This window comes from Nycticebus coucang, chromosome 2 (assembly GCF_027406575.1).
Source record: "Nycticebus coucang isolate mNycCou1 chromosome 2, mNycCou1.pri, whole genome shotgun sequence".
Classification (NCBI taxonomy): domain Eukaryota; kingdom Metazoa; phylum Chordata; class Mammalia; order Primates; family Lorisidae; genus Nycticebus; species Nycticebus coucang.
Window position 1 is genome coordinate 8,957,793 of NC_069781.1, and position 24,662 is coordinate 8,982,454.

The 24,662-nt window shown below is 52.0% G+C and overlaps 1 protein-coding gene across 11 annotated transcripts in view; it reads right to left on the minus strand.

The window, feature by feature from the left end:
- The window catches only part of CERCAM (cerebral endothelial cell adhesion molecule), a 45,502-nt gene that overhangs the window by 18,695 nt on the left and 2,145 nt on the right, over positions 1 to 24,662 (minus strand). For 3 of the 11 annotated variants that reach the window (XM_053561139.1, XM_053561133.1, XM_053561146.1), the window contains exons 1-4: positions 11,724 to 11,876; positions 11,106 to 11,285; positions 6,287 to 6,358; positions 5,723 to 5,855 (exon numbers count right to left, since the gene is read on the minus strand). The exons of 1 other annotated variant lie outside the window; for it this stretch is intronic. The gene's annotated coding sequence lies outside the window, so the exon portion shown is untranslated. Of the gene's footprint in view, positions 1 to 5,722; positions 5,856 to 6,286; positions 6,359 to 11,105; positions 11,286 to 11,723; positions 11,877 to 24,662 lie in introns of those variants that run through there. 7 more of the 11 variants (XM_053561180.1, XM_053561171.1, XM_053561189.1 and 4 more) reach the window with 4 other exon arrangements.

Sequence of the window (24,662 nt, forward strand, 5' to 3'; positions counted from 1 at the left end):
ATAATTTCAAGGAATGGTCAGTGTTAGGAACAAATTAAAACAAGTGTCTGGGCAGCGCCCGTGGCTCAGTGAGTAAGGCGCCGGCCCCATATACCAAGGGTGGCGAGTTCAAACCTGGCCCCAGCCAAACTGCAACAACAAAAAGTGTCAAGGAGGAGGAATAGCTGGGAGTGGGCCAATATTCAAAAATTGGATTAAGGAAGAGATTTCAGAGCAAAAGGAAGAGCCAACCAAGGGATGATCTGGGGAAAGAATATTCCAGATGATAGGAACAAGCAAGGGGTTTGGAGCAAGGTGAGTAAAAGTTGTGCTAAGAGGTTGGGTCAGATAGGTGGGCGGCACACTTGGGTCACCCAGGGCCTTGAAGCCAAGCTAGGATTTTGGATTTTCTTTTTTTTTTCTTTTTTTTTGCAGTTTTTGGCTGAGGCTAGGTTTGAACCTGCCACCTCTGGCATATGGGGCCAGCGCCCTGGATTTTTGAGCCACAGGCGCCACCCTGGATTTTTTTTTTTAAGTGCAATAGATAGAAAAACATTGAGGAGGGCGGCACCTGTGGCTCAGTCGGTAAGGTGCCGGCCCCATATACCGAGGGTGGCGGGTTCAAACCCGACCCCAGCCAAACTGCAACAAAAAAATAGCCGGGTGTTGTGGCGGGCACCTGTAGTCCCAGCTACTTGGGAGGCTGAGGCAAGAGAATCGCGTAAGCCCAAGAGTTACAGGTTGCTGTGAGCTGTGTGATGCCATGGCACTCTACCTAGGGCCATAAAGTGAAACTCTGTCTCTACAAAAAAACAAAAAAAAGAAAAAAGAAAAACATTGAGGAGTAAGCAGAGGAGTGGTGTGATTTTGTGATTTGTCTTAAAGAAATTGTTCTTTTTTTTTTTTTTTTTTTTTTTTGTAGAGACAGAGTCTCACTGTACCGTCCTCGGGTAGAGTGCCGTGGCGTCACACGGCTCACAGCAACCTCTAACTCCTGGGCTTCCGCGATTCTCTTGCCTCAGCCTCCCTAGTAGCTGGGACTACAGGCGCCCGCCACAACGCCCGGCTATTTTTTTTTGTTGTTGCAGTTTGACCGGGGCTGGGTTTGAACCCGCCACCCTCGGCATGTGGGGCCGGCGCCCTACTCGCTGAGCCACAGGCGCCGCCCTCTTTTTTTTTTTTTTTTTTTTTTGAGACAGAGTCTCACTTCATCACCCTCGATAAAGTGCGGTGGCATCACAGCTCACAGAAACCTCCAGCTCTTGGGCTTAGGCGATTCTCTTACCTCAGCCTCCCAAGCAACTGGGGCTACAGCGGCCTGCCACAACCCCTGGCTATTATTTTGTTGCATTTTGGCCAGGCCAGGTTCGAACCTGCCACCCTTGATATATGGGGCCAGTGCCCTACTCACTGAGCCACAGGTGCCGCCCTTTTTTTTTTTTTTTTTTTTTGAGACAGGGTCTCAAACTGTTAGCTTGGGTAGAGTGCTGTGGTGTCATAGCTCACAGCAACCTCCACCTTGGGCTCAAGTGATCCTCTTGCCTCAGTTTTTCTATTTTTAGTAGAGATGGAGTCTTGCTTTTGCTCAGGCTGGTCTCAAACTCGTGAGCTCAAGCAATCCATCTGCCTCGGCCTCCCGGAGTGCTAGGATTACAGGCATGAGCCTCTGCACCTGGCCTAAAGGAATCGTTCTGACTGAAGTTCAGGTGAACATGGGAGCACAGATGGTAGCCAGGAGACTCTGGTACAGGGGGCAGAGGTGAGGTGTATGTGGAATCCACATTCCAGACTGTGGAATCAGGATGATTTTTGCAGATGACTTGGACAGGTGGGCTAGTCACTGAATGGGGAAAACTCAGGAAGGAGCAGGTGAAACATGAAAATCAGCTGCAGTTTTGGATCTTATTCCAAGCTGCCTTTTAGATCTCCAGGTGAGAGATCCCACAAAGACCTGTTTGGCTCTGAGTTCTGAGGCAGGGACCCATCCTCTGCATTCACCATTCTGTCCTCAGCTGTAGAACAGGGCTAGTGAGCACGGGGGTCTGCCACAGAAATATGATGGGGCTGGGCATGGTGATCATGCCTATAATCCCAGCACTCTGGGAGGCTGAGGCAGGAGGAACTTTTGAGTTCAGGAGTTCAAGACCAGCCTGAGCAGGAGTGAGAGTCCATCACTACTAAAAATAGAAAAATTAGGTGGGTGTTGGGGCAGGTGCCTGTAGTTCCAGCTACTCCGGAGACTGAGGCAGGAAGATTGCTGCTTGAGCCAGGAGTTTGAGGTTGCTGTGAGGTAGGCTGACACCATATTTCTGTAGTCTGGACAACATTGAGACTCTGATATGATGGGTCACTGGCTGACAGGGGCTGATTTAGTACCTGTATTCCACTTACACTCATTTTTTGCCCCCAAATATAAGACATATTTTACAAAGGTAATATTTGCCAAATTCACTGAAATTCTGAAGGTGTGGTATTCAAAGTCTGGTCCCAGACCCAGTAGGATCAGCCTCACCTGGAGGCCTTTAAAGGTTGGGAAATGCAAATTGCCAGGCCCCTTCCATATTCCCTGAATCAGAAACTCAAGAATATTAACGAGCCTTCTAGGTAATTTTGATACACCCTAAACTCTGAAACTGCTGTTCTGTGAAGCCTAAGGCCTCAGTAACCAAGTCACGTAGAGTGCATCCCTGGGGGTGGGTAAATGTCTGTTTGAGTCTATCTGGCTGTGCAGTAACCAGACCAGACGGTCCAACCCCAGGAGGGCTCAGGGTAGAATTCTCCCCAGCAGCTTCCCCACTGCCTGCAGCCATTATAGTTCTAGCTAAAACCAGGTGGTGGCGCCAGCACCTTGGGCTTCACTCTGGCCTCCTGGAGTAGAGACCTTGCAAGACCTGTCCTCCTTCCCAGTGCTTTCTCTCCACCAGGAGCTGCAGTTCCAAGTCCTATCCCCTGGCCAAGGCTTTGCAGCATAGCCTTCACTGGGGAGAGGTACGCTGAGGCTGGCACACCCAAACTGGGGGCCAATCCCCTATTCCTGAGGGTTAGGGAGGTGGGTTAAAGGAGTCCCCTTGGGTCAAAGAGAAATTAGAGGTGTTAGGCCTCTGGGACTTGGGGGTCAGAAATCCAGGTAAATAGCTCTGGTCCAGTGGACTCTGGCAGCAGCCCATCACTCCCCCAACTCTCTGTTGACCTGTCCAACCTCATTTTGAGTTTCCAGGTGCTGTTTCCCCACCAATGGGTAGGGGCAGCTGGGAGGTGCCCCAGGACGCAAACAGAGCCCCACAGTTGGGAACCCTTATGGCCTGGCAGCCAAGCTGGGAATGGGGACCCAAAGCAGTGCGGATGCTTGGATGGAGCTCTTACCAGCTGCCAGCTTCACGTCTCCTGTGTTGGGGGCTCTCTGAGCCCCTGTCCTGCTTTGTGGTCAAGAGAGGCCAGGATCTTGGCCAGAGGATGGGCCCGCGCCCTGCTCCTGGTTGTGTGTACAGCTGGGCCGATGGGTATCCAGGAGTCCAATCTGGGTGCCCTCCCCACCTGTGGTTCTAAGCCCATTCCAAGAGGATCCAAGGCTGAGCAGGGGCCTTTCCCCACATTCTGCCCTCATCTTTCCTGTTCAATGGAAGCCTGAGACCCCTAAAACCCAGCTGGACGTACCCCTGCCCATTCTGCTTAGACTTAGCATACCCTGGCCTCTGCTCTAGGAATCTGCCCATGCCTCCTGCCCCTGGGGTCCACCCAACACCCACACGCACTCTGAAGGACCACCCCCTCTCTCCCTCTTGGCCTTGTCCTCCTCGCCTAGGATCCCAGACGTGCAGCTGTCCTCCTCTGAGGTTCTGCCTCTATTCTCAGGAGGCTGGGAATAGGCCAGCTGTTTTCTTTGGGCAGCCAGCTGTTTTGCCCATCAGGAAGCAGCTCTGGCTTCTCTGCTAAAATCATTGCTGTGGCTGCAGCGTGGCAGCCCTGCTGAGCCAAGGCCAGGAGCTGTTAACTCCTCTGGGCCCAGGCCCTGTTCCCCCCGCCAGCCTGCAATCCCTTCTGTGTCACCTTGAGCCATGGGAGTAGCCTGTCTCAAGATTTGTAGAGGCCCCAAGAAGATCAAGTAGTACTCTCCCTACTCCCTCACCAGCCGCTAACCCGCCCCCTTAGACACAGCCTTGTCCTCAGGTGAACCCAGGTGAGCTGGAAGGCTCAAAGGGATAAATGTCAGAATAATAATAATAATAATAGCTGTCATTAATTGTTGGTTATGTGCCAGGCATCTGGTAAGTCCTTTAAGTGTATTATCTAACTTAATTTTCACAACAACCCTGTGACATAGGGAATATTTTTATTTTACAGAAAAGGGAATGAGGAAACTGAGGTGTAGAGAGTCTAAATCCCTTGCTCCTGCTCACATATAGCTGGGGTTTGAAACCAAGTCACTCTCTCTCTGGCCAGCCCTGGTGTGTCTGGGATTGCTGCTGGGATTGCTATTTAAGTTTCCCATAGCTTTTTGCCCCAGGCTTCCTTTCCCCATCTGGGCCTCAGTATCCCCATCTGTGGAATGGGGAAGCTGACAGATGGAGTTAACACCACCAGCTACTGGGGCTGAGTCTGGAGCTGCGCTGTGCTCTGCACTCAATCCCTTCCAAGTATTTATTAGCAAATTACTCCTACTGGTGGCTGCGGTCCACCAGGGCTAGAATCCCAGCTTTGCTGCTTCCTGGCTGCCTGGCATTGGACAAGTGACTTTGCATCTCAGAGTATCAGTCTCTGAAGCTGGAAAATGGAGACAAGAACAATGCCTCCTGCGTCCTTGACTGTTGTGGGAAGAATGAGTTAACTCGAGTAAAGTGGTTAGCCTAGGACCCATATGGGAGAAATGGGTGGGAAGTGCAAACTCTTACTATCATGCCCATTAACCATAATCTGGAAGAACCCAAGTGGCTTGTCCCACCACAAGGTGCCCCACACTCAGCTCAGAGCTGGTACATGGGGGGGCTCTGTCATTGCTTATGAATGAATGAATCATGGTCCAGCAGTCTCCACATGAGGACAGCAGACCAGAAGAGGGCCCCAAAGTGCCCAACATGCACAGTTACAGGGCAAAGCTGAGTCTTGGCCCATGCCTGGGCCTGCCAAGGCCCCTGCTCTAACTCCTGCACCACTTCAGCCTTCTCTCCTGAGGCTGGAACCCGAACAGGGGAGGGGAAAGGGAACAGGGATAATCCTAGGGGTAAGATAGCCTAGAAAGTGACTTGACTGTGGCTGGGTGAGATCTCAGGGTCTGGGAATGACTCCTCAGGATGCAGTGACCCGTGCTCTCCCCCTTTGTCCCCTCCTCCCTGCCCACCATGGGTCAGTTCCCTGGTCCCAGCCTAGACATCTGGAACTGGGGCAAACAAAGGGCTGTGGGAAGGGACAATAACCTTCTGTCCATTTTCAGATGTCGGGCCGGGCCTGGCCAGGGCTGGGGGCCGGAGCCCCGGAGAGGCGGTGCCAGGCCCCCCACGGGCAGCGGACAATGTTGGCAGTGATGGAGAGGAGGCATTTCAAAGCGTTTTGTTCCCTCTGACCCCCTCCCCCTTACATCTCGCCCCAGCTCGGGGTGAGGCCCCAGCCCCACCCCCAGCCACCCAGGCCCCTGCTCCAGGCAGCTTGGGGACCAGCCACATTCTTGACCTCAGGGGAAAAGTTTAGACTCTTTGGGTCCTGGGCAACAATAACAGTGTCACAGAACTGATTTAGGAGCAGCACTTACCATCACAAAGCAGCAGACAAAGAGCTGGGGCTGAGAACACACCAGACTGCGACTGCTCCACCAACCACTGCTCACTTCTCTCGGGCAAGACTGAGTGTCAGGTCCCCACACCCTGGGCATACCAGGGGAGGACCTGAGGTGCGCGGGGGTCAAGAAGAGACAGGAGGATCCAATCAGGAGGCCTGAGAACTGGTCTATCACCAGTTTGCTATGTGCCCCTGGGCAAGTCCAAGAACACTCTGGGTCTCAGTTTCCCTATCTGTAATAAGGAGGCTAAACTGCAAGGTCAAAACCAGGAGGCTGTGACTGTGCAGGCAGAAGTGTTTCTTTTTTTTTTTTTTTTTTGTAGAGACAGAGTCTCACTTTATGGCCCTCGGTAGAGTGCCGTGGCCTCACACAGCTCACAGCAACCTCCAACTCCTGGGCTTAAGCGATTCTCTTGCCTCAGCCTCCCGAGTAGCTGGGACTACAGGCGACCGCCACAATGCCCGGCTACTTTTTTGGTTGCAGTTTGGCCGGGGGCCGGGTTTGAACCCGCCTCGGTATATGGGGCCGGCGCCTTACCGACTGAGCCACAGGCGCCGCCCCAGAAGTGTTTCAATAATGATGATAACATTCTATCCACCCATAAAGTGTCTAAGAAAAAAACAACACAAAAAAATGATGATGACAGTGGTGATGATGACGATGACAATGATGGTGATAATGACAGTGAACAGTACTTAGTCCTGGACACTTCATAGGTGCCAGGCATTATGCTTACTAAGCTCTTTCTGCCTTCATCCCCTTTTCCCATTTAACCTCATCAACCTCACAAAACAGGTGTATAATTAATCCTATTTTACAGTTGATAAAATGAGGCTCAGAGAAGTTGAGTCACTTGTCCAGTACCGCACAGCTTGGAAGTTGTGAAGCCCAGTCCAAGGTGGGGCTGCCTCATTCCTGATTAAACTCCAGTGGGAGGAAGAGAGAGGCGGCCAGACAGCTGGACACTGGAGAGTTCCAGGTGAGAGGGCCTCCCCTCTAGCCAGTAAGTTATCAATAAAGAAATGTCTGGAGCGGCGCCTGTGGCTCAGTGAGTAGGGCGCCAGCCCCATATGCCAAGGGTAGCGGGTTCAAACCCAGCCCCGGCCAAACTGCAACAAAAAAAAAAAAAGAAAAAATAGCCGGGCGTTGTGGCGGGCGCCTGTAGTCCCAGCTGCTCGGGAGGCTGAGGCAAGAGAATCCTGTAAGCCCAAGAGTTAGAGGTTGCTGTGAGCCAAGTGACGCCACGGCACTCTACCCGAGGGCGGTACAGTGAGACTCTGTCTCTACAAAAAAAATAAAAATAAATAAAAAAAAAGAAATGTCTGATTACCTCCAGGGGGAATTCCACCCTTGGAGCAGGTGCCTTTAAAAACTAGATTGCGGGCGGCACCTGTGGCTCAGTGAGTAGGGCGCCGGCCCCATATGCCGAGGGTGGCGGGTTCAAACCCAGCCCCGGCCAAACTGCAACAAAAAAAAAAAAATAGCCGGGCGGCGCCTGTGGCTCAGTGAGTAGGGCGCCGGCCCCATATGCCGAGGGTGGTGGGTTCAAACCCAGCCCCGGCCAAACTGCAACAAAAAAATAGCCGGGCGTTGTGGCGGGCGCCTGTAGTCCCAGCTGCTCGGGAGGCTGAGGCAAGAGAATCGCGTAAGCCCAAGAGTTAGGGGTTGCTGTGAGCCGTGTGACGCCACGGCACTCTACCCGAGGGTGGTATAGTGAGACTCTGTCTCTACAAAAAAAAAATAAAATAAAAATAAAAAACTAGATTGCGGGTGGCGCCTGTGGCTCAGTGAGTAGGGCGCCAGCCTCATATGCCCAGGGTGGTGGGTTCAAACCCAGCCCCGGGCCAAACTGCAACAAAAAAATAGCTGGGCGTTGTGGCGGGCGCCTGTAGTCCCAGCTGCTCGGGAGGCTGAGGCAAGAGAATCCTGTAAGCCCAAGAGTTAGAGGTTGCTGTGAGCCAAGTGACGCCACGGCACTCTACCCGAGGGCGGTACAGTGAGACTCTATGTCTCTACAAAAAAAATAAATAAATACCAGATTGCTGGCTCGGCCCCTGTGGCTCAAGTGGCTAAGGCATCAGCCACATACACCTGAGCTAGCGGGTTCGAATTCAGTCCGGGCCCACCAAACAATAATGACGGCTGCAACCAAAATACAGCCGGGCCTTGGGGCGGGCGACTGTAGTCCCAGTTATTTGGGAGGCAGAGGCAGGAGAATCGCTTGGGCCCAGGAGCTGGAAGTTGCTGTGAGCTGTGATGCCACAGCACTCTACCCAGGGCTCTGTCTGAAAAAAAAAAGACAAAACACATACCAGATTGCTGACTCAGTGTCTGTAGTTCAGCTGCTAAGGCGCCAGCCACATACACCAGAGCTGGCAGGTTCAAATCCATCCGGGGCCCACCAAACGACAATGACAACTCCAACCAAAAAATAGCCGGGCATTGTGGCAGGCACCTGTAGTCCCAGCTACTTGGGAGGATAAGGCAAGAGAATCACTTAAGCCCAAGAGTTTGAGGTTGCTGTGAGCTGTGACAGTACAGCACTCTACTGAGAGCAACATAGTGAGACTCTGTCTCAAAAAAAAAAAAAAAAAAACCTAGATTGCGGGCGGCGCCTGTGGCTCAAGGAGTAGGGCGCCGGTCCCATATGCCGGAGGTGGCGGGTTCAAACCCAGCCCTGGCCAAAAAACCACAAAAAAAAAAAAACCTAGATTGCTGTGTATAAGCAAAGATGGGCCTGATGGACACCCAGATGCCATTGCATCACTGGATGCAATGACCCACAGGGGAGGCCTCCTAGGACTAGAGGAATTTAGGAGAATGTTTACGGGCTTGGGGCTCTGGAGCTAAGCCATGGGTTTGAATCCCAGATCTTTTTCTGGCAAAGTGTCCCTGGATAATTTATTTCAACTCTCTGTGCCTCAGTTTTCCAATCTGTAAAACTGAACCACTTTGCTGGAGTGTGGTATATGGAAGGCCTTGCTGAAGAGCTTGACTTGGTGAGCGCTGTGTCTACTTGGCGAGGCCCTCCTAAGCCAGCTCTCATAGGCCAGGATACCTCAAATTAAGCACCCTTGGGATGCTGTACCATGCATTCAGCTGTTGACCTTGCTTTCCAGGAAGTGGTTGGACTTTGATTAATGACAGCATGAGGGACTACAGTTAGACACCAAGACCAAAGGGGTCCCTATTCACTGGGATCTGTAAGAAAAAGCCAACCACAGGGGTGGCGCCTGTGGCTCAGTCGGTAAGGCGCCGGCCCCATATACCGAGGGTGGTGGGTTCAAACCCGGCCCCGGCCAAACTGCAACCAAAAAAATAGCCGGGCGTTGTGGCGGGCGCCTGTAGTCCCAGCTACTCGGGAGGCTGAGGCAAGAGAATCGCTTAAGCCCAGGAGTTGGAGGTTGCTGTGAGCTGTGTGAGGCCACGGCACTCTACCGAGGGCCATAAAGTGAGACTCTGTCTCTACAAAAAAGAAAACAAAAAAAGCCAACCACAGCTTCTTAGGGACAGTCAGAGGAGGCCGTGGCTTCTCTGAAGTCCAGGCAGGGATTGCTCCTGCTGCCACGCAGGCACTGGGCATAATGCCCAGAGGGAAGACGGATCAGGAAGAAGAGCTGGAGGTGCTATGCAAAGTCCGCTTCTGGGCCTCTTAAAACCAGAGGGACAAAACTATGCAGGTGGAGAGGGGTGGAGACAGGTGGCCAAGGGTGGTGTCCATAACATAAACAGTTCTGCCTGTGGTGGTTTAAGGAAGTTCTGTAGGTTGAGTACCAGCTCCACCAATTTGCTGTATCACTTAGGATGAGTTGCTACCCCTCTTAGAGCTCATTTACAAAAGTCTTAGAATCCAAAGTGTTAAAAATGAAAGTATCGGGCGGCGCCTGTGGCTCAAGGAGTAGGGCGCCGGTCCCATATGCTGGAGGTGGCGGGTTCAAACCCAGCCCCGGCCAAAAAAACCACAAAAAAAAATGAAAGTATCACAGGAGCCTCTGTGACTCCACAAGTCTAATCAAAAAGTTGGCTAAGGGCTCTGTGCCTGTAGCTCAGAGGCTAGGGCACCAGCCACATACACTAGAGCTGGTGTATTTGAATCCAGCCCGGACCTGCTAAACAACAATGGCAACTACAACCAAAAAATAGCCGAGCATTGTGGTGGGTGCCTGTGGTCTCAGCTACTTGGGAGGCTGAGGCAAGAGAATCACTTAAGCCTAAGAGTTGAAGGTTGCTGTGAGCTGTGATGCCATAGAACTCTACCCATGGTGACAGCTTGAAACTCTGTCTCAAATGGCGGCACCTGTGGCTCAGTGAGTAGGGCGCCGGCCCCATATGCCGAGGGTGGCGGGTTCAAACCCAGCCCCGGCCAAACTGCAACAAAAAAATAGCCAGGCGTTGTGGCGGGCGCCTGTAGTCCCAGCTACTTGGGAGGCTGAGTCAAGAGAATCACCTAAGCCCAGGAGTTGGAGGTTGCTGTGAGCCGTGTGACGCCACGGTACTCTACCGAGGGCAATAAAGTAAAACTCTGTCTCTACAAAAAAAAAAAAAAGAAACTCTGTCTCAAAAAAAAAAAAAAAGGCTGAGCACCTGAAGGTCAGTGGTTAGGGCATCAGCCATATACACTGGGGATGGTGGGTTCAAACACAACACAGGCCTGCTAAATAACAATGACAACTGCAACAACAACAACAAATAGTTGGGCGTTGTGGAGGGTGCCTGTAGTCCCAAGCTACTTGGTAGGCTGAGGCAAGAGAATTGCTTAAGCCCAGGAGTTGGAGGATGCTGTGAGCTGTGATGCCACAGCACTCTACCCAGGGTGACAGCTTGAAGCTCTGTCTCAGAAAAAAAGAAAAAAAACTGGGAGGCTGAGGTGAGAGAATCGCTTGAGCCCAAGAGTTTGAGGTTGCTGTGAGCTGTGATACCTACTGTGGGCGACATAGTGAGACTCTATCTCCAAAAAAAAAAAAAAAAAAAGGGGCGGTGCCTATGGCTCAAAGGAATATGGCTCTGGCCCCATATGCTGGAGGTGGTGGGTTCAAACCCAGCCCAGCCAAAAACTGCAAAAAAAAAAAAAAAAAAAGAAGCCAGCTAGGGATCCATGAGCTCTATATACCCCAGGCTCCAGCCCCTCCTGCCTTCCTTCATTCCCAGACTTCACCTCCAGACTCTCCAACCATCCCTTCGGCTCTGCTCCCCAAGCTACCAGTGACATGCAGGCCCAGCCAGAGCTTGAGACAGTCCAAACAGAAAAGGCCACAGAATCTCAGGGTCTCATGGAGCTTGTGGGGGCTCCTTGTTCCTAACAAGGGCAGTCTCTCCCTCCCTTGCTGCCTGGCTTTGGGACCAGAGAAACACTCACCCAGACAGAGCATCTTGGGGTCCCCTCAGCCCGGGAGGTAGATGGCACTGCTGGGGCATCTCTGGCAAAGGTGAATCCCCACCCTGCTCCTGCTGCAGAGAAGGGCTGGGCTGGGATCCCAGGTCCCAGACTGCCCTTCCCAGGCCCAGATTTTCCAGCATCTGTTGGGCAGGAAGGACACTGGCTGGGGGTGGGGCAGAGGGGCAAGGAAAGATTTGAGCAAAGGTGTTTCCCTGAAGGCTTTTCTCCAAATCCTAACCCCATTCTCTTTCTGGACATTGTGGGCCAAGAGTACTGGAAGCCAGGGACCCTCCAGAGTGGGGCGAGAGTCTATGGGCAGGCCGAGAGGAGCCCAGGCCCCTGCCCCTCCCTCCTTCCCCGGACAGGCCAATATGGCCCACACTGAGGTGTTTGCTTTTCCTGTCTCTACACTGACTCCATTCAGAGCAGTGGATCCCCACCCCTGGCGGCAGCAGCCAGTGGCCAGGGCACCAGGGAGCAAGATCACTGCCCCCGCCCTCCCCCTTCACAATCCCTTCCTGCCACCCTCACTGCAGGGAACACATCAGCCACAAGGGCTTCCAAGTTCCTTGGGGGACTAGGGCAGAGGTGACTCACCCAAAGGAGGAGAGAGAAAGAGGGAAGCCAGTGGAGAAGGAAGAGATGGAAAGAAAAGCACTGCAGAAGGGCCTGGCAGAGCAGGGCTCCTGGTGGAGGCGGCCCAGGCAGAGGTAGGGCGGGAGGGACAGGATAGGGAGCTGCAGAGCAGAGGGCTGGTCCAGGAGCAAGGGAGGGCCTTGGCAGGCTGGTCCCAGGCCTCTCGGCCTGGCTCTGCGCCAGTCAGAGCCAGCAGGGCCTGAGGTGGACACGAAGGCTGGTGCTCCTGACGCCCACCTGCAAACTGGCCTCCTCCTCATCTTTGGAACAGGGGCCCAGGCAGATTTGTGACCTGGTCGGGGGCCAGGGAAAGGAGGAAGGTGAAAAGTTTTCCCAAGTCAGAAGGCCATGAGGGAGGCATCTCGGGGGTCCTGCTCTTTGCTCTCTCTGACTGTCACGTTGGTACATAAAGGGGGTAGAAAGGTCAGATGTGGCCTTTCAGGCCCGTGGGAAAAACTCTGCCCATTTCCCTAATCCATATTTATTGGTGTGAGACACTGGGGTGGGAGAAGCACCCCCCACCCGCCCCCCGCCTTCATGGGCCGCCCTGGCCAGTCCAGGTTAGCTCTAAGAACAGGCTCCATGTCACCCAAATCCTACTCATTGTTTCCAGATTGGCTCCAGAGTCCTTCCCCTTCCCTCCTCCCCTCTGCTCCCCCACCCACCCAATCCCCCTTGGGGTTGCCAAGCAACCATGGAAGGGTAGCTGAGATATTTTCTTTATTACAAGAAAAAGCAAGACAGCATCATGGCCCCTGGAAGGGAAGTACGGCGGGGGCTGGGGTTGAGAGTATCCTGTGCTCTAGGGGGACCACACTACCTCTGTTTGCTCTGGGCACTGGGCACGGATAGTGTGGAGACAGGGCCCCAGAGCCCAAGAGAAGGTGGGAGATGGAGCAGAGTGGGAGTGAGATGCGGGTGTATGTGGTGCAGAGATAGTGATCAGCTACGATATTAAAAGAGGTGGTGCCAAGAGACCCAAGCCCTAGTCTCTCACCTGTCACCTACTAGTTGTGCCATCTGTACCAAGTCACTTCCCTTCTCTGGGCCTAAGTTTCCTCGTTGATAAAATGGGAATAATAAATGTATTATTGGGGCGGCGCCTGTGGCTCAGTGGGTAGAGCGCCGGCCTCATATACAGAGGGTGGCAGGTTCAAACCTGGCCCCGTACAAACTGCCACAATAACAACAACAACAAAAAATAGCCGGGCGTTTTGGCGGGCACTCGTAGTCTCAGCTACTGGGGAGGCGGAGCCAAGAGAATCGCCTAAGCCCAGGAGTTGGAGGTTACTGTGAGCAGTGATGCCACAGCACTCTACCAAGGGTGACAAAATGAGACTCTATCTTCAAGAAAAAAAAAGGATGTTTATTTTTCCCATTTTACTGGTTAGGAAACTGAGCTCAGAGACATGAAGTCACATGCCTAGAAGGTTAAGTGTCAAAGGCAGGGTTCCTGAGCCCCAACTCTTCATTTGTAACAGCTTTTTTTTTTTTTGTAGAGACAGAGTTTTACTTTTTCGCCCTTGGTAGAGTGCCGTGGCGTCACACAGCTCACAGCAACCTCCAACTCCTGGGCTTAGGCGATTCTCCTGCCTCAGACTCCCGAGTAGCTGGGACTACAGGTGCCTGGCACAATGCCTGGCTATTTTTTTGTTGCATTTGGCCAGGGCTGGGTTTGAACCCGCCACCCTTGGTATATGGGGTCAGTGCCCTGCTCACTGAGCCACAGGTACCGCTCACAGCTTTTTGTTTTTGTTTTTTTTTTTTTTGCAGTTTTGGCTGGGGCTGGGTTTGAACCCACCACCTCCAGCATATGGGACCAGCGCCCTACTCCTTTGAGCCACAAATGCCGCCAATTTTTAACAGCTTTATTGAGATGTAATTCACATACCATACAATTTGTCCATTTAAGGTGCCTGATTCAGTGGTTTTTAGTATATTCGAAGAGTTGTGCAACCATCATTACAAATCAGTTTGACGCTTTCTTTTCTTCTTTTTGTTAAGAGACAGAGTCTCACTTTGTCTGCACTGGATAGAATGCTGTGGCGCCACAGCTCACAGCAACCTCCAGCTCTTGGGCTTAGGCGATTCTCTTGCCTCAGCCACCCGAGTAGCTGGGACTACAGGCGCCTGCCACAATGCCCGGCTATCTTTTTGTTGCAGTTTGGCGGGGGCTGGGTTTGAACCAGCCACCCTTGGTATATGGGGCCGGTGCCCTACTCACTGAGCCACAGGTGCCACCCTTCTTCTTTCTTTATTTTTTTTGAGACAGAGTCTTGCTATGTCATCCTTGGTGGAGTGCCATGGCGTCACTGCTCACAGAAACCTCCAACTCTTGGGCTCAAAACATTATCTTGCTTCAGTTCAAGTAGCTGGAACTACAGGCGCCTGCCACAACACCCTGCTATTTTATTTTATTATTATTATTTTTTGAGACAGAGTCTCAAGCTGTCACCCTGGGTAGAGTGCCATGGCATCATAGCTCACAGCAACTTCAGACTCCTGGGCTTAAGCGATTCTCTTGCCTCTGCCTACCAAGTAGCTGGGACCACAGGCACCCACCACAATGCCCAGCTATGCTTTTTTTGTTGTTGCAATTGTCATTGTTGTTTAGCTGGCCTGGGCTGGGTTTGAACCTGCCACCCTTGGTATATGTGGCCGGCCCCCTACCCACTGAGCTATGGGTGCTGCCCCGGGGCTATTTTTGTTGTTATTATAGTAGTTGTCATTGTTTAGCAGGCCGGGACCAGGTTTGAATCTGCCAGCCCCAGTGTATGTGGCCAGCACCCTAACCACTGAGCATGGGCGCTGAGCCTTACAACACTTTCTGTAGAGAAATCTTTTTTTTTTGTAGAGACAGAGTCTCACTGTACCGCCCTTGGGTAGAGTGCTGTGGCGTCACAGGGCTCACAGCAACCACTAACTCTTGGGCTTACGCGATTCTCTTGCCTCAGCCTCCCGAGCAGCTGGGACTACAGGCGCCCGCCACAATGCCTGGCTATTTTTTTGTTGCAGTTTGACCGGGGCTGGGTTTGAACCCACCACCCTCGGCATATGTGGCCAGCGCCCCACTCACTGAGCCACAGGCGCCGCCAGAGAAATCTTTTTTTTTTTGTTTTCAAGACTAGAGTTTCACTTTGTTGCCCTCAGTAGAGTGCCGTGGCATCATAGCTCACACAACCTCCCGACTCTTGGGCCCAAGCCATTCTCTTGTCTCAGCCTCCCAAGTAGCTGGGACTACTGGCCCCTGCCACAATGTCCAGCTGTTTTTTTTCTTTTTTTTTTGTAGAGACAGAGTTTCACTTTATTGCCCTTGGTAGAGTGCCGTGGCCTCACACAGCTCACAGCAACCTCCAACTCCTGGGCTTAGGCGATTCTCCTGCCTCAGCCTCCCGAGTAGCTGGGACTACAGGTGCCCGCCACAACGCCCGGCTATTTTTTTTTGTTGTTGCAGTTTGGCTGGGGCTGGGTTTGAACCTGCTACCCTCGGCATATGGGGCCAGCGCCCTGCTCACTGAGCCACAGGCACGGCCCCATGTCCAGCTGTTTTTAGAGACTGGGTCTTGTTCTTGCTGGTCTCCAACCCATGAGCTCAGGCAATCTACCCCCTCGGCCTCCCAGAGTGCTGAGTTTATAGGCATGAGCCACAGCACCCACCAGAGATATCTTTCTTTTTTTTTTTTTCTTCTTGAGTCAGGTCCTCACCTTGCTGTTGCTGGGGCTGGAGGGCAGTGGCGCCGTGATAGCTTGTAGCAACCTCGACCCCCCGGGCTCAAACGATCTTCCTGCCTCAGCCTCCTGAGTAGCTGGGACTACAGGCTTGTGCCACCATATCAGACTAAATGTTTAAACATTTACAAATTTTTTTGTAGAGATAGGAGTCTGGCTATGTGCTCAGGCTGTTCTCTAACTCCAGTGCTCAAGCAATCTTCCCATTGTAGCCTCCCCAGATGCTAAGCTTACAGGCATGAGCTACTGCACCTGGCCTGACATTTTCATTACTGTTAAAAGAGGTCCCGGGCGGCACCTGTGGCTCAAGGAGTAGGGCGCCGGTCCCATATGCCGGAGGTGGCGAGTTCAAACCCAGCCCCGGCCAAAAACCAAAAAAAAAAAAAAAAAAAGGTCCCATAAGGCCAGGTGAGGTGGCTCAAGCCTGTAATCCTAGCACTCTGGGAGGCTGAGGTGAGTATATTGCCTGAGCTCACCTTGCAGGGGTCCTCAAACCTTTTTTTTTTTTGGGTGGCGTCTGTGGCTCAAAGGAGTAGGGCGCCAGCCCCATATACCAGAGGTGGCGGGTTCAAACCTGGCCCCGGCCAAAAACTGCAAAAAAAAGAAAACAAAAAAACTTTTTTTCTTTTTTTTGCAGTTTTTGGCCGGGGCCGGATTTGAACCCGCCACCTCTGGCATATGGAGCCGGCGCCCTACTCCTTGAGCCATTGGCGCTACCCTAGGTCCTCAAACTTTTTAAACAGGGGGCCAGTTCACTGTCCCTCAGACCATTGAAGGGCCAGACTATAGTTTAAAAAAAAAAAAAAACTATGAACAAATTCCTATGCACATATCTTATTTTGAAGTAAAAAAACAAAACGGGAGGGCGGCGCCTGTGGCTCAGTGAGTAGGGCGCCAGTCCCATATGCCGAGGGTGGCGGGTTCAAACCCAGCCCCGGCCAAACTGCAACCAAAAAATAGCCGGGCGTTGTGGCGGGCGCCTGTAGTCCCAGCTGCTCGGGAGGCTGAGGCAGGAGAATCGCGTAAGCCCAAGGGTTAAGAGGTTGCTGTGAGCTGTGTGACGCCACGGCACTCTACCCGAGGGCGGTACAGTGAGACTCTGTCTCTACAAAAAAAAAAAAAAAAAAAAAAAACAAAACGGGAACAAATACAATCACACTGCCTCATGTGGCCCGTGGGCCGTAGTTTGAGGACCCCTGCGTGTAGGTTCAGACCATCCTGAGCCAGAGCGAGACACCCATCTCTAAAAACAGCCAGGTGATATGGTGGGCGCATGTAGTCCCAGCTACTTGGGAGGCTTAGACAAGAGAATCGCTTGAGCCCAAGAGTTTGAGGTTGCTGTGAGCTGTGATGCTATGGCACTGTACTGAGGGCAACAAAGTGAGACTCTGTCTCAAAAAAAAAAAAAAGGTCCCATTAGCCATCACTCCGTATTTTTTTTACAATTTCCCCTCCCCCAGCCCTAGGCAACCACTAATCTGCTTTTTGTCTCCATATATTTGCCTATTTTGGATATTTCCTATAAATGGAAATATACAATGTCTGAGTCCCAACTCCTAGTTTTGAATGGCACTTGTGTCATTGCGTGCTGGGCACTAGAGTAAGGGAGGACTCTCACTCCACTGGGGTAGTAGCGTAGTTAAGAATGTGAGTTTTGGGGCAGTGCCATGGCTCAGTGAGTAGGGCGCCAGCCCCATATACCGAGGGTGGCAGGTTTGAACCTGGCCCCGGCCAAACTACAACAAAAAATAGCCAGGTGATGTGGCAGATGCCTTGTAGTCCCAGCTGCTCGGGAGATTGAGGCAAGAAAATCTCCTAAGCCCCGGAGTTAGAGGTTGCTGTGAGCTGTGACGTCACTGCACTCTACCACGGGCAATAAAATGAGACTCTGTCTCTAAAAAAAAAAAAAAAAAAAAAAGGGTGCTGCCTGTGGCTCAAAGGAGTAGGGCGCCAGCCCCATATGCTGGAGGTGGCGGGTTCAAACCCAGCCCTGGCCAAAAACTGCAAAAAAAAAAAAAAAAAAGAAAAAAGGAAAAAAGAATGTGAACTTTGCAGCTATAGATAGACTTGGCAGACTTGGGGAAATCGTTTCCTCTCTCTCTGGGCCTTGGGTCCCTGGCAGGTAAAAAGGTAAAACAGGGAAAGTGAGAGAGTTTCTCTCCAGGGCTGCAGAGATGCATGGAAAGTGCTTGACCCGGTGCCTGGCACTCCATATATAGCAGCTGCTACCGGGCTGCAGTGACCCATGTACCTTCCTGTCTGTTTATTCCTTGGCCCAGGCATTTAATAAACTTAGCACTTTCTTTTTTTTTTTTTTTTTTGTAGAGACAGAGTCTCACTTTATGGCCCTCGGTAGAGTGCCGTGGCATCACACAGCTCACAGCAGCCTCCAACTCCTGGGCTTTGGCGATTCTCTTGCCTCAGCCTCCAGAGTAGCTGGGACTACAGGCGCCCGCCACAACGCCCAGCTATTTTTTGGTTGCAGTTCAGCCGGGGCCGGGTTTGAACCCGCCACCCTCGGTATATGGGGCCAGCGCCCTACAGACTGAGCCACAGGCGCTGCCCCTAAACTTAGCACTTTCTTTTCTTCTTCTTTTTTTTTTTTTTGTAGAGACAGAGTCTCACTGTACCGCCCTCGGGTAGAGTGCTGTGGCGTCACACAGCTCACAGCAACCTCTAACTCCTGGGCTTACGCGATTCTCTTGCCTCAGCCTCCCAAGCAGCTGGGACTACAGGCGCCCGCCACAACGCCCGGCTATTTTTTGTTGCAGTTTGGCCGGGGCTGGGTTTGAACCTGCCACCCTCGGCATATGGGGCCGGCACCCTACTCACTGAGCCACAGGCGCCACCCTTTCTTTTCTTTTTTTTTGAGACAGAGTCTCACTATGTCGCCCTGGGTAGAGTGCTATGGCATCACAGCTGATAGCAACCTCAAACTCTTGGGCTTAAGCAATTCTCTTGCCTCAGCCTCCCAAATGGATGGGACTACAGGCCCCCATCACAATACCCGGCTACTTTTTGGTTGTAGTTGTCATTGTTGTTTGGCAGGCCCGGGCTGGGTTCGAACCTGCCAGCTCCAATGTGTGTGGCTGGCACCCTAGCTGCTGAGCTATAGCTGCAGAGCCAAAACTTAGCACTTTCTTTTCTTTCTTTTTTTTTTTGTAGAGACAGAGTTTCATTTTATGGCCCTCGTGTAGAGTGCTGTGGCATCACACAGCTCACAGCAACCTCCAACTCCTGGGCTTAAACAATTCTCTTGCCTTAGCCTCCTGAGCAGCTGGGACTACAGGCGCCCGCCAAAGTGCCCGGCTATTTTTTGTTTGCAGTTCAGCCGGGGCCGTGTTTGAACCCGCCACCCTCGGTATATGGGGCCAGCGCCTTACCAACTGAGCCACAGGTGCTGCCCCCCCCAAATTTATCACTTTCTAAGGGGGCAGGCACTGTTTTAGGTGCTAGAGATACAGCAATAAACAAGACATGACCCCTGTCTTCAAAGGGCTTCCTATTTATTTATTTATTATTATTATTGTTATTTTTATTATTATTTTTTTTTTTGCAGTTTTTGGCCGGGGCTGGGCCTGAACCCACCACCCCCAGCATCTGGGGCCGGCGCCCCTCTCCGTTGAGCCACAGGCACTGCCCTATTATTATTTTTTTTGTAGAGACAGAGTCTCACTTTACTGCCCTGGGTAGAGGGCCATGACGTCACAGGACTCACAGCAACTTCTACTCTGTTTCCCCGAAAATAAGACTTATTTTAAGGTGTGCTCCCAAAGATGCCTAGGTCTTATTTTCAGGGGACGTCTTATCTTTCCTGTAAGTAGGTCTTATTTTCGGAGGATATCTTATTTTCGGGGAAACAGAGTAGCTCTTGGGCTTACGCGTTTCTCTTGCCTCAGCTTCCCAAGCAGCTGGGACTATAGGCGCTTGCCACAACGCCCTGCTATTTTTTGGTTGCGGTTTGGCCGGGGCTGGGTTTGAACCTGCCACCCTTGGTATATGGGGCCGGCGCCCTACTCACTGAGGGACAGGTGCCGCCCTTTTTTTTTTTTTTCTGACAGAGTCTTACTTTGTCACTCTCCCTAAAGTTCCTTGGTGTCAGGGCAGTTCCTGTGGCTCAGTGAGTAGGGCACCAGCCTCATATACTGAGGGTGGCGGGTTTAAACCCAGCCCTGGCCAAACTGTAAAAAAAAATAGCCTGGCATTGTGGTGGGCGCCTATTGTCTCAGCTACTCAGGAGGCTGAGGCAAGAGAATCGCCTAAGCCCAGGAGCTGGAGGTTGCTGTGAGCTGCGATGCCAAAGCACTCTACTGAGGGCAACAAAGTGAGACTCTGTCTCTAAAAAAAAATAATTATAATAAAAAGAGCACCTTGGTGTCATAGCTCACAGCAACCTCAGACTCTTGGGCTCAAGTGATCCTCTTGTCTCAGCCTCCCAAGTAGCTGGGACTATAGGCGCCCGTTACAAAGCCTGGCTATTTTTAGAGACAGGGGTCTCACTCTGGCTCAGGCTGGTCTTGAACTCCTGAGCTCAGGCAATCCGCCCACCTCGGTCTCCCAGAGTGCTGGGATTCTAGGTGTGAGCCACTGCACCTGGCCCATCATAGGACTTCCATTCTAGTGGAGGGACGAGACAGTAGGTAAAAATGATGTCTTCAGAGAGTGGCAATAGCACAGCACGATGAGAGGAAGCATGTCAGGCAGGTGGAGTTGGCTACTTTATTTATTTACTTATTTATTTTTATTATTTTTTTTAGAGTCAGAGTCTCTCTTTGTCCCCCTTGATAGAGTGCCGAAGTGTCACAGCTCACAGCAACCTCTGGCTCTTGGGCTTATGTGATTTTCTTGCCTCAGCCTCCTGAGTAGCTGGGACTATAGGCGCCTGCCACAATGCCCGGCTATTTTTTTGTTGCAGTTTGGCCGGGGCCGGGTTCAAACCTGCCAACCTCGGTATATGGGGCTGGTGCCCTACTCATTGAGCCACAGGCACCACCCAGAGTTGGCTACTTTAGCCTGAAAGGTATCCCTGCCTGCCTTCGCCCACCCCATGGAGAGGAATATCTTTTTTTTTTTTTTGCAGTTTTTGGCTGGGGCTGGGTTTGAACCAACTACCTCTGGCATATGGGGCTGGCGCCCTACTCCTTTGAGCCACAGGCACGGGCCAGAGAGGAATATCTTTTGTAAACTGAAAAATGCTAAAGGCGAAGGTGTTTTTTTTTTTTTTTTTTTTTTTTGTAGAGACAGAGTCTCACTGTACCGCCCTCGGGTAGGGTGCCGTGGCGTCACACGGCTCACAGCAACCTCTAACTCTTGGGCTTACGCGATTCTCTTGCCTCAGCCTCCAGAGGAGCTGTGACTACAGGCGCCCACCACAACGCCCGGCTATTTTTTTTTGTTGCAGTTTGGCCGGGGCTAGGTTTGAACCCGCCACCCTCGGCATATAGGCCGGAGCCCTACTCACTGAGCCACAGGCGCCGCCCCAAGGCGAAGGTGTTTTTAAAATCCCCCCTGAGGACTGGTGGCCTGGCTTTGGCAGCCAATTAGCACATTAGCTCACTCTGACAACTGTTTGTACCACTGGGGTGACTGGAGCCCAGAGTGGGGAAGGGCAGGCCTGGGGAGCACATGAAGTAGTGGCTGGCCTTTCCTCTATCCCAGGCTGTGGGGCCAGGTCACAGTGAAACCTGCAGTGACAGGACTCCAGGGTAGGAAATACCAAGGCACAGACAGAGGTGGAGCCTGCCCAGACTGTTGCACAGCTGCTCCTCTGCACACTCTGCATCTGGGTCTACCTTCAAAGCACAGAACAGAGGCCCCAGAGTGATGGAAACCTCTCCAAGCCTCTATCAGTGGGTCCCACTCACTGCAGTGCCTCTAGTTCAGCGGTTCTCAACCTCTGGGTCGCAATCCACAGTAACTGTATTAAAGGGCTGTGGCATCAGGAAGGTTGACAACTAGTGCTCTAGTTCCACACCTAGAACCCCAGCTTCTGCGCTACAAAAACCCACACACCTGCCATCACTTCTTTTTTTTTTTTTTGGCCGGGGCTGGGTTTGAACCCGCCACCTCCGGCATATGGGACCGGCGCCCTACTCCTTGAGCCACAGGCGCCGCCCCTGCCATCACTTCTTTATTCATTTCCTCTTCACTCAATTGTCCCAAGGTCTGTTTTTTCATGCATCTGTCTGTCCCTCCCCCCACTCATTTAATTATTACTTTAATAAAGCATTCATTCATTCATCATTCATTCAACTGATGTTTACTGAGCACTGCACATGTCCTTTGCACTAGGAACAATGTTTGGTCATATTCTTGGTAAAATGCCTGTCCTGGTGGGAAAGAAGGGCATTTAACTGTTGTGTGGATGACTGTGCCACCATCTCCTTCCTGAGAGTTGGTTGCGTGTTTGTATGTGTGTGTGTGTAGCAATGGTGGAAGATAACAGTACTTATTTTTTTTTTTTTTTTGTAGAGACAGAGTCTCACTGTACCGCCCTCGGGTAGAGTGCTGTGGCGTCACACGGCTCACAGCAACCTCTAACTCTTGGGCTTACGCGATTCTCTTGCCTCAGCCTCCCGAGCAGCTGGGACTACAGGCGCCCGCCACAACGCCCGGCTATTTTTTGGTTGCAGTTTGGCCGGGGCTGGGTTTGAACCCGCCACCCTCGGCATATGGGGCTGGCGCCCTACTCACTGAGCCACAGGCGCCGCCCAGTACTTATTTTTTTTATTTTTATTTTTTGTAGAGACAGAGTCTCACCCTATGGCCCTTGGTAGAGTGCCGTGGCCTCACACAGCTCATAGCAACCTCCAACTCCTGGGCTTAAGCGATTCTCTTGCTTCAGCCTCCCGAGCAGCTGGGACTACACACGCCCGCCACAACGCCCGGCTATTTTTTGGTTGCAGTTTGGCCGGGGCTGGGTTTGAACCTGCCACCTTCGGTATATGGGGCCGGCGCCCTACCGACTGAGCCACAGGCGCCGCCCGATAACAGTACTTATTACAAGCAAATGCAAAGCAGATTTGGATCCTCTGAACGCCAAAACCATGGACAGGCTTAGGGAAGCATGGACAGGCATAAGGACACCATTTTACAGAGCCTACAACTAAGGTTCATGAATTAGAATTCCCATGTCTCTTGACCAGATGCGGTGGCTCATGACTGTAATCCTAACACTTTGGGAGGCTGAGGCGGATAGATCGCCTGAGCTCAGGAGTTCAAGACAAGCCTGAGCAAGAGTGAGACCCTGTCTCTAAAAATAGCTGGGTGTTGTGGCGGATGCCTATAGTCCCTGCTACTTGGGGGCTGAGGCAAGAGAATTGCTTGAGCCCAAGGAGTTTGAGGTTGCTGTGAGCTGTGACGCCAAGGCACTCTACTGAGGGTGACAAAGTAACAATATGTCTCAGAAAAAAAAAAAAAAAGAATTCCCTTTGGGTGGCACCTGTGGCTCGGTCGGTAAGGCGCTGGCCCCATATACCGAGGGTGGTGGGTTCAAACCCGGCCCTGGCCAAACTGCAACCAAAAAAATAGCCAGGCATTGTGGCGGGCGCCTGTAGTCCCAGCTACTCGGGAAGCTGAGGCAAGAGAATCGCCTAAGTCCAGGAGTTGGAGGTTGCTGTGAGCTGTGTGAGGCCACGGCACTCTACCCAGGGCCGAGTGCCGTAAAGTGAGACTCTGTCTCTACGAAAAAAAAAAAAAAAAAAGAATTCCCTTTTCTGGAAGCCTAAGGCAATGCTGCCTCCTTTTTTTTTTTTTTTTTTTTAGTTTTTGGCCTGGACCTGGTTTGAACCCGCCACCTCTGGTATATGGGGCCAGTGCCCTACTCCTTTGAGCCACAGGTGCCTCCCTCAATGCTGCCTCTTACAGAAGTTTTCCCACAACTTCCTTGTTGGATTGAATCTCCGTCTTCTGTAATCTAAGAGAACTCTGGTCATTCTTCATCTGCAGTGTTTCTGTGGCTCTGCTCCTTCCTTTGCAGTTTTCTGGGGACTTCAGGAGGGGCACCAACATTGTCCATCCTTTTCCTATCTGTGGCACCCAGGATAGCACCTTGCACACAAAGGGTTGCTCTCTGCAGGTCACATAGACTGTCAACAAACAGATCGGGAACCTGCTATCACCACCAGCCCTTACCTGCAAACTAGCAGTAACCTAATTTGCCTCCCATCCCTCCCAGCCCTCCTTAAGTCCCCTTCCTGGGATTCTCCACACTTCAGCCCCAGCAAACCTTTAAGAATGTAAATCTGAACTTTTCAGGATCCCCACAGCGTTTAGGATAAAATCACAAATCCTCTCAATAGTCTACAGGGCCCAGCAAGGTTGACCTCATCTTTATCTGAACTTTCCCTTCCTCTCTGCACTCCAAATTTTGTTCCTTCTCAGAACTCCCCAAGTGCTGCTTTGGTTGCTAGCTTTAGAGCAAGCTGTTCCCCTCACCAGGGACAGTGCCCACCTTTGCCTGCCCCCTCACTACTTCTCCTCCTGTGCTTTCTTTGCCCTCCCCAAATAAGCCTCTGGACACACATTGGTCATCTCCTTTGGGGACATCTATCCCTGCTGAGTTCCAGACTAGCACACAGTAGGCATTCCATAAATATCGGCTCAAGGATCCAGAGACAGGATCCTTCTTGGCTCATTTTCTGAGGGTGAGGGCCAGCATGGTTGGGCTTTAAATAGCTCTAACATACCCTGGGGCGGAAAAGCCCTCCTCCTAGAGTGAGCTTGGGAGCTCTCCACTCCTGCAGAGACCACTCTTGGCCACTCTACACCAGTTGTGTTTGTGCCAGGCTGGGATGGGGCTGGGAATGGATTATAATTTATCAAGAGACACAAGAATGTCTCCTGGATCTGGCCTTTCTGAGTACATTTTCACCCACCTTTACTGTATCTGCTAAGTAAAGGCCAGGAAACTATAGTGAGCAGTGAGTTCCACAGTCCTAGCTCTATCACCAGCCACTGAAAATGGAGACTTTACCCCCACCTGCTCTCTCACCACCATCCCTGCTGCTAGGTAGCCAGGAGGAGGCTGGAGCCTGAGAATCAGGCCCTATCCTTGCTGGGGTGCGGGGGAGAGGGGCAGGGAAGGAAGGAAGCAGTCCCCAGATCCCTAGGGGGTGTGGTCTCTGGAAATGGCAACTGAGTCTGGGGCTTGGGATTGCACCACTTGTCCCT